Here is an 8684-nt window from a genome sequence, read left to right on the forward strand (position 1 = left end):
ACGCCATTCTCCTGCCTCAGCCTCCCAAGTAGCTGGGACTACAGGCGCCCGCCACCTCGCCCGGCTAGTTTTTTGTATTTTTTAGTAGAGACGGGGCTTTACCGTGTTAGCCAGGATGGTCTCGATCTCCTGACCTCGTGATCCGCCCGTCTCGGCCTCCCAAAGTGCTGGGATTACAGGCTTGAGCCACCGCGCCCGGCCATAAATACTTCATAGTTGGGTCCTCCTGGTACCCCATGCATTCCAAATATTAATTAAAAGCAAATCAGTACTCACTTCTGGATGTAAGCATTCTAGAAATATATTTTGGGCTCTTAGTTGACCTGTTTACCGAGATTGCTGGGCACAATCATTCTTTTGCACACAAACACAGTCCTGTTTACCTATGATTTGAAAACGCCGTATGACCAGAATATGTGGAACAATAAATCACTTTGGAGGTCTGTGTTTGAATGGACCTTAAAAGATTGCACGGTTTGATACCGTCTGCTGACCACACCCAGCGAGCATTAATTTCTCACTACGAGTGAGGCTGGTTCTTAATTGAAAACAGAAATGACTAGAGTGTTCCAATGGGAGGGAGGGGGCTGTAAGGTCTGAGTGACAAGCAAGAGTGGATATGAAATTTAATATCCAAAAGAAAAGCACAGAATAAAAAGTCCCAAACACAAGGCAACAAGCCTTTCCAGGTAAGATGGGACCTGTGCTGATGGGACCTCAGAAGGGATTAGAGAACAGGACTGACACTGTGCCTGGAGACGAACGGAGCCGGTGGAGCGGGAGCAGAAGTCCCAGCTCTCACCTGGCACCTCAGGAGAGGCACAGCAGCCATCCCGGGGTCCCGGCACCCCTGAGCTAGGAGGGGCTGTCTCTTCTCCTGTCCTCTGTCCTGGGGGCCCAGAGGCCTTGAGCTGGGGGAGGGAGAGGTTCGCGCTGCCATGGCTTGGATGGGCTTAGAGATGTAAACTTGGAGTGAGTCTGAAATAATGCACATGTGAACGCAGGCGTAGCTGAAGGCCGCGTGCTCCAGAACCTCTGGCGTCCTCTTCCCCGAAATTCAGTCCCCACCCTTTCTGACCTCTTTCAGCAGCAGTTCCCCATGCCGGGGCCACCGTGCGGTTCTGCAATCACACCTGCAGCAGCTTTCAAACTGGAGCTTGTAATTCATTTGGGCTTCAAGACTGCATCCACTTTGAAATGATCTTATTTTTTAACTCTCCTTACCTTTGACTTTAATTTTCTACCCTTCCCAGATTGAAGAACATTGTTGGAGAATGTGAAAGTCAAATACGAGTTGAATCACTGCCTGGTTTCTGTCACCTGTGGAAATCACAGCCACGTTTCACCCCCGGGGTGAGGGCAGCGCCAGCGCAGCTCAGCTTCTCCCATCTGGGATCGCTGGGGAGTTCTGTGGGGAGCACCGATTCTCCTCAGAAGCATCCCCTTTCCTCTCTCAGGAGAGTTGTTATCACACGGTTAAACGTTTTATAGCATTTTCGTCTCCGTCCTGAGGTAGCAGATGCTAGGAACGGAGTCCAGATCCCCAGCCTAATCTGCCTCTCCCAGCAATGGCCCCGCGTCCTAAGCCCGTTTGAGGCCACAGGTGCTTACCCTGAGGAGATGCAGCCTGATCTGCCTCTGGTGCAGGACTTAGAATGATGCAAGGCAGCTGAGCCTCCAAACTGGGGCTTAGCCTCGGAGGGATCATGGCTTTGCCCAGAAGGCAGCTTCTAGTCCCACTGAAGCTCAGGAGCAACCACAGTGACCCCAAAGGCAGAGCGCCCAGGGCAGCAGCTGGGGACAGGACACGGCTGCACTCACATGTATAGCCACTATTACAAGCAAATTAACTGAGATTATGCAGGGATTTCTAGAATAAGGGTGTTGCCATGGAAAGGGGGCGGCAACTTCTGGGTGTTGCCATGGCAATGGCAGACTGACAGGGCAAGGGTGGGCGGGTCTTACGGAAAGCGGCTTCCCCTCCCGCCTCTAGCTCAACAGCCAACTCAACAGATGAGCGCCCCACCCAGTGCCAAACATGAGAATACACCATCTGAGAAACAATCCTCTGTTGAAACATCAACAGCGCCACACATTTCTCACTGAAACTCGCCTTGCTGGAAGAAGCCTCACCCGCCGTCCGGCCACAGCGCAGTCCCGGCCGCTCTGCTCCCTCCGCCGCCTCGTCCCAGGAAGGCGGAGAGAGGGGTTCGGAGGCGGCGGCCCCTGCCCAGGCCGGACGTCCAGGGGGCCCGGGCCGGGCTGCGGCCGTGAGCTCGGGGGTGGCCAAGGCCGCGTGGCTGCTGGCTGCGCTGCCATTACAGACGTTTCCAACACGCTTTAAAACGCACGCACACAGGCACCACAGCGCGGGGCTCCGCGCTTCCTGTCGGGCCTCACAAATGACACGAACCAAACACAAAACCCACCAGGTTTATCGAATTGAATTAATGGTTACTGCTACTTAGCAGCGTACACCAACTCGCGTTCCATAGGCGAACACTCAAGTTTTGCTACTGAAATTACCAAGTTGGCCGGGCACAGCGCCTCACGCGTGTAGTCCCAGCACTTGGAAAGGCCGAGGCGGGAGGAGCGCCTAAGCCCCAGACGGAGGCTACACTGAGCCCCAGACGGAGGCTACACTGAGCCGAGATCGCACACACCACTGCACTCCAGCCTGGGCCACAGAGCAACACCCGGTCTCAAAAAAAAAATGTAATGAAATTACCAATAACCAATGCTATTCTTTGCAGAGTTCTTAAAAACTGTTAAAGATTCTATTCACAAATGCACAAACTTAATCCTATTTATTACAAATCAAAGCTTTACACAGGAGTCTTGCAGACTTTCTAACTAGAATTAGAATTGAGTTTTGGGGGATGTAGATAAGGTATGTTTGGTTTATATCTCTAATACTGCTGTAATTTAAACACTAAGATGTAGCCATGAAGTTGCCAAGATGCTTGGATTTTTAATTGGGTCTATTCCAATATCCAGATGCCAACTGAATTCACAGCAGAAAAAAAGCTATTTGATTTACTATATTTTCATTTTGGGTTATGATTTTGCCCATTAGCACCTGGCAAGTAAATATTAGAATTTAAATCTCTAGGGCAGTTCATGCTTTTGGCCAATAGCAATGAAACACCAACTCACATAGGGGCTGTAGCGAAAATGGACAAAATCAACAGAAAGGGCTTGGAAGCCATCTCAACAGACTCAAGCCAGCCATACCCCCAGGAGCCCACAGTGATGACAGATGAATCCACCTCAACTCTTCTGGTCCAGCATTAATGACTGATTTCAACAAATTTTAGAAACCTATATATACGAAAGTAGTAATGAAGATCACATTTTTCCCAAAATGATGTAGATTCAGAGTAACATGCTTTAATCTCACCCTTTATTCTTAGGTTTAGATTTGTGGTACTCCTCCTAAGGCTACTGAAACAAAGCAGACACACAGGGGCCAACTTGGAAAGACTCAAATGAACTCAATACAAACAAAATCACGAGGGACATAACCAGCTCAGCACTTACTTCAGTGTGTTCAACAGTTGAAGCACCTCATCGTGTAATTTGATTGGGCTGCAAGTTGCCCTTTATATTTCATTGGCATCTTTCTACTACTGGAAATATTACCTAAAGTCAATACAAACTTTAACAGGAGATAAATGCATGTGGTAATATAACCAGGGAAATTTGGTCCAAGATACTTTACTGCTTTAGGTAAAAAGGTCTGCAGTATTAGCCCTATGGTAAAATATTTATACTATTGCTGATAGAGTATGTATACTCTATAATCTTAAATTATATGCGCAAACGTTTTAACAGTGAGAAAACAGAAGCATATAACACTGCCAAATGTAGGTGGCAGCTTAACCTTTAAGTTAATGGATGGTATATTTTAAATAAAAGCAATCATTCTGCTACGATCCTCCTGTGGTCCCTTCTGCACATCACTTCTCCCGAGGGCTACCACAGGCAGAAAGACCTTGTCACAGAGATGTAAAGACAGCAAACTTATCAAGACAGTTACACTAATCTCCAAAGTCTGAGTTCATAGGATCTGGACTTTATATTAGAAAGCAACAAGACATCTAGTCTTGCTCAGGAATATGCTGTTTTCTGAATTCTGAATCTGCCTGTCCAGTCTTTGCCTGCAGCCACCATGGCAAGGAGAGCAGGGTGTGGCATCAATGAATTTGCAGATCACTGCAGGTAAGCAGCTTGCTAATTAACTGTTCAGGAAATGGCAAAGATCCAGTCTCCACTTCTAGCACATGGAAAATAAACATGATTATACTGAAAACATCTTCCTACTGCTCCCACCCCCACCTTTTGTAAACGGAGAAGCAGACGCAAGGGAGCAAGAACTTGGCGTGGGTTCTCAGATGCAGAAGAAGCTTATGTAGTCACAGTCAGAACTTCTTTAGTGTTGTGAAATTAGATTGAGGATATTGTTACATTATACCAAGTCCTTCAAACTAAGCTTATGTAGTCACAGTCAGAACTTCTTTAGTGTTGAGAAATTAGATTGAGGATATTGTTACATTATACCAAGTCCTTCAAACATTATGGATAAGTATTTTGACCCTGAAAAATTAGAAGTTTCATTTAGACAAAACCATGTGCATTCTAAAAATGTTTTTAAGGATTTCTAAGTAGGACTCAAATAGATAAGATCTGACAGACACGGTGATGTCCCTAGACAGTCTAACTTTATTACTGAACAGATTTCATACTGAACTTTTTCATAAGATACTGAACTGAAACCATGTTTAGCATTTTAGTAGTAACACATCTATTTTTAGTATCTCAACTTTTACCCTAATTTATCAAACCAGTTAAACATGGAATATTATATCAAAGAAAAAAAAACGATGCTATAAATAGCTAGGAAATGGCTAGAAAATGTACACCACTGTGTGTTGATATGTATGTATTCTGCTCACTTCTCAATCAGGAGCTTATTAGACAAAGATGATCACTACTACCACCTATGAATAAAAAATGAAGTCCGAAGTGAAGTCGTTTGAGACAAGGAAATGGGGGTATAGAGAACCACTGTAAATGCAATGTGCAGTTCTGGGATGAGGTTATCAATTTTCTAACAACATGTGAGACATAACCAGAAGAGTGCCAGCCTTAGAACCAACACAATTAGACACCCAAGCTGCTTCATCCCAAAGGGGTTGTGGGGCTGGAATAGGAGCAGGGGACACAGCAGGGCTGAATTTGGGATTCCCAAGTGCATTCCAAAAACCCTTGCCCTCCCTTTCAATTCTGTCCTCTCCTTTCATGTAGTCTTAATGATCTATTTAATCATTTGAAAGCACATACAAAACCTAGAGAAATGTTTGAATAGCCAATAATGACCTTCCCTAAACAATCCCTAATCTCTTTAAAATGACCTCTTATAAATTCCCAGTTATTTCCTGAGGTTGTTTTCCACAATACAATAACAAACGGTGGATGAATCTCCCATCCTTTTTAGGACCAAAGATCACTTTCCTTATTGTAATGAGACCTCCAATCTGGGCCTACACAGGGACTCTTTCAAGCATTTGTAGCTTATGAGAGTCCAAATTTGAGATCCTAAATATATATATGTGATGTTTGGAGTGTGAATTGTTTTTATTTTCAACAAACTGTCTTGTGTGGTTTTTCCATACATTCAGTCTTCCCATTCTAAACAAGCTGCTTGGTAGGAGGCCAGGAAGTGCAACGAATGAATGTATCTGTGACTCTCACAGGATGTTTTTATGAATTTTATGACTCTTTCAAGATATACATACATCTAACACAGAAAGATGAGCGCCAGAAAAACCACTGAACCACTAAAGCCTTAGGATTCATTGCTAATGTTCTATTTTTCTAGTGTACTTTTAGGTGAATGGCAAATTATTTAACATTAAACTTTCCATATCATGGGTTCAAAACTGTAGGAAACTACACAATCTCTGGAAAAATAAATACATTGATTCATTGCAATTAATTCTGAATTTGTATTTGAAAGTATGACCTCACAATCTTAGTTTGCACACAGCAAACATGTCTACATGGCTGCCAAAGTTTAGTTTATACTTTAAATATCTTCCACAGGCTCTGGCATTTAATCTACTTTGTAAGGTGGCCCTCCCGGACAGCAGTCCCCATATAAGCATAGGTCTTTGAGGTTGGTAGTGTAAGTATATTCTTATTTTAACTCTCTATTATGAAAAAGTCTGATAATATTCTAGACTTTAACATTTTTCCAACCTTCTAGGTCACATACTTACACTTTTCACCCAAGGGAGTTCATGGATCATAAATTAAGAAACTCCTAAGTTTAGGATCTGAAGAAAGTGAAGTGCTGGGTACCGTTCTAAGTAGTCTATTCTTAGGCACATTCACAAAACATGAAAATAGCTTCCCTACATAACCTCTAATATTGCTAAAATGATATTTAAACGTAGTTAATATTAAAGACTTAGTAATTAGGACAAACGATCAAAAATCAGAATTCTAAAGCTGTGATGTAGTATCTGCACAACAGAAAGTCGAAATTGCAGAAGCCTAAATTAGCAGGTGTGCTACAAAGTAAACCCTTATAATCAGAAACATTTAACATTTACTTTCACCACCTATGAAAAGAAATTAGCTTGAAGAAATTGGACACATAATAACCATAAGAGAAATTTCCAGCAGTACTTTATAGATGGCAATTTTGTTCCTTAGTTCATGAAAATTCAGCAGAGAGAGAATCTAAACAGCAAAACTGTATGCATTTTTTATTGCTTTCACTAACTCAGGACTATCATTCTTCGTCACTAATATATTGTCACTATCAAATTTAACATGCAAAATGTTTAGAATGGCACCTGGCACACAGGAACTGCTCTGGTAACCATCTCTATTATTGTTATTGTTGACAGCACCACCAGAAAAAGGATGTCTAGGATCATGATGCCCTATTCACCCTGATACCCAAAGGGCAATATACAGGTCTAACAATAACATTGCACCACTGGTAAGCAACATGTCTTCCTGGGCAAACTGAAATTGAGTGGAGTGATGAGCTTGTCCCTCTGCCTAAGAGGTTCCTTTTTAGCACTAAAGTCCAGAGAAATCACGCAAGTTGTTAGCAAACTGGGATAGCTAGCCAACTCTGCCTCTGAGCTCCAGTTTCTTCCTCTGTAAAATACAGACAACTTAATACCTACAGGGTTATTGTGAGATTTAAATGGGATAATACATGTTAGAAGCCACTCAGCTATCATTCTGGCACTGTCCACCCTCACAGGCCTCCACCTCAGGTAAGTCATCTACGTCCATGCCTCAATTTCCTCAGGTGTGAGAGGCGTGACTACCACCCACTCTGAGGGACTAAATGTGAGAACACATGCCAATGGCCATGCCACAGGCACAGCAGGCAGCAAGGATGACTGTCATCAAGTATGTAGCCCCCTTCCTAGCAATATCAAGCAGTTAGTGCATGTGTGCTATTTTCTAAAAAGACCTTGAAAACTAGGACAGTTTTGGGGCTAAGTTTTCTTTTCTTTCTTTTTTTTTTTTTTGAGACGGAGTCTCGCTCTGTCTCCCGGGCTGGAGTGCAGTGGCCGGATCTCAGCTCACTGCAAGCTCCGCCTCCCAGGTTCACGCCATTCTCCTGCCTCAGCCTCCCGAGTAGCTGGGACTACAGGCGCCCGCCACTTCGCCCGGCTAGATTTTGTATTTTTTAGTAGAGACGGGGTTTCACCGTGTTAGCCAGGATGGTCTCGATCTCCTGACCTCGTGATCCACCCGTCTCGGCCTCCCAAAGTGCTGGGATTACAGGCTTGAGCCACCGCGCCCGGCCGGGGCTAAGTTTTCTTAATTAGTGTTTAATTAACTGCTGCTTTCTTTAATGAATCTAAGAAACTGCACACAACAGTCATCAGACTAAAATAGCTGCTAAAAAAGGGTAACAGAGGCCCAGCCTGGTGGCTTATGCCTGTAATCCCAGCACTTTGGGAGGCTGCGAGGTGGCAGCATGGCTTGAGGCCAAGAGTTCAAGTCCAGCCTGGGCGACACAGCAAAGCTCCATCACTACAAACACTGTTTAAAATAATCTGGGCATGGTGGGTAGGCACCTCAGCTACTTAGGAAGCTGAGGCAAGTGGACAGCCTGAGCCCAGGAGTTCGAGACTGCAGGGAGCTCTGATCACACCACTGTATCCCAGCACAGGCACCAGTGCAAGATTCTGTCTACAATAAAAAATTTTAGGCCAGGAGTGGTGGCTCACGCCTATAATCTCCACACTTTGGGAGGCTTGGGAGGCCTAGGCAGGCATATCATGAGGTCAGGAGTTAATGACCAGCCTGGCCAACATAGTGAAACCCCGTCTCTATAAAAATACAAAAATTAGCCGGGCGTGGTAGCATGCGCCTATAATCCCAGCTACTCGGAAGGCTGAGGGGGAAGAATCGCTTGAACGCAGGAGGCAGAGGCTGCAGTGAGCCGAGATCGTGCCACTGCACTCCAGCCTGGGCAAAAGAGCGAGACTCTGTCTCAAAAAAAAAAAAAAAAAAAAAAAAAAAAAAAAAAAAAAAAAAAAGTATGAAAAGAGCAACAAAATTCAGAGAAGCTAAAATAGTATGCTATATTTAAATGTGTTTTACCTGAATAGATTTCAAGTGTGTAGTATTTTAAAGCTGCTGCT

General features: G+C 44.3%; 1 long non-coding RNA gene across 1 annotated transcript in view; it reads right to left on the reverse strand.

Moving 5' to 3' along the window:
* The window catches only part of LOC108522984 (uncharacterized), a 34103-nt gene extending 32174 nt beyond the window's left edge, over positions 1-1929 (reverse strand). Inside the window, exon 1 of the long non-coding RNA XR_001883660.1 lies at positions 1612-1929. This is a non-coding gene — a long non-coding RNA (uncharacterized LOC108522984). The remainder of the gene's footprint in view (positions 1-1611) is intronic.
* Positions 1930-8684: the final 6755 nt, after the last annotated feature.

The sequence above is a fragment of the Rhinopithecus bieti genome, unplaced genomic scaffold (assembly GCF_001698545.2).
Source record: "Rhinopithecus bieti isolate Rb0 unplaced genomic scaffold, ASM169854v2 scaffold_69716, whole genome shotgun sequence".
NCBI lineage: Eukaryota > Metazoa > Chordata > Mammalia > Primates > Cercopithecidae > Rhinopithecus > Rhinopithecus bieti.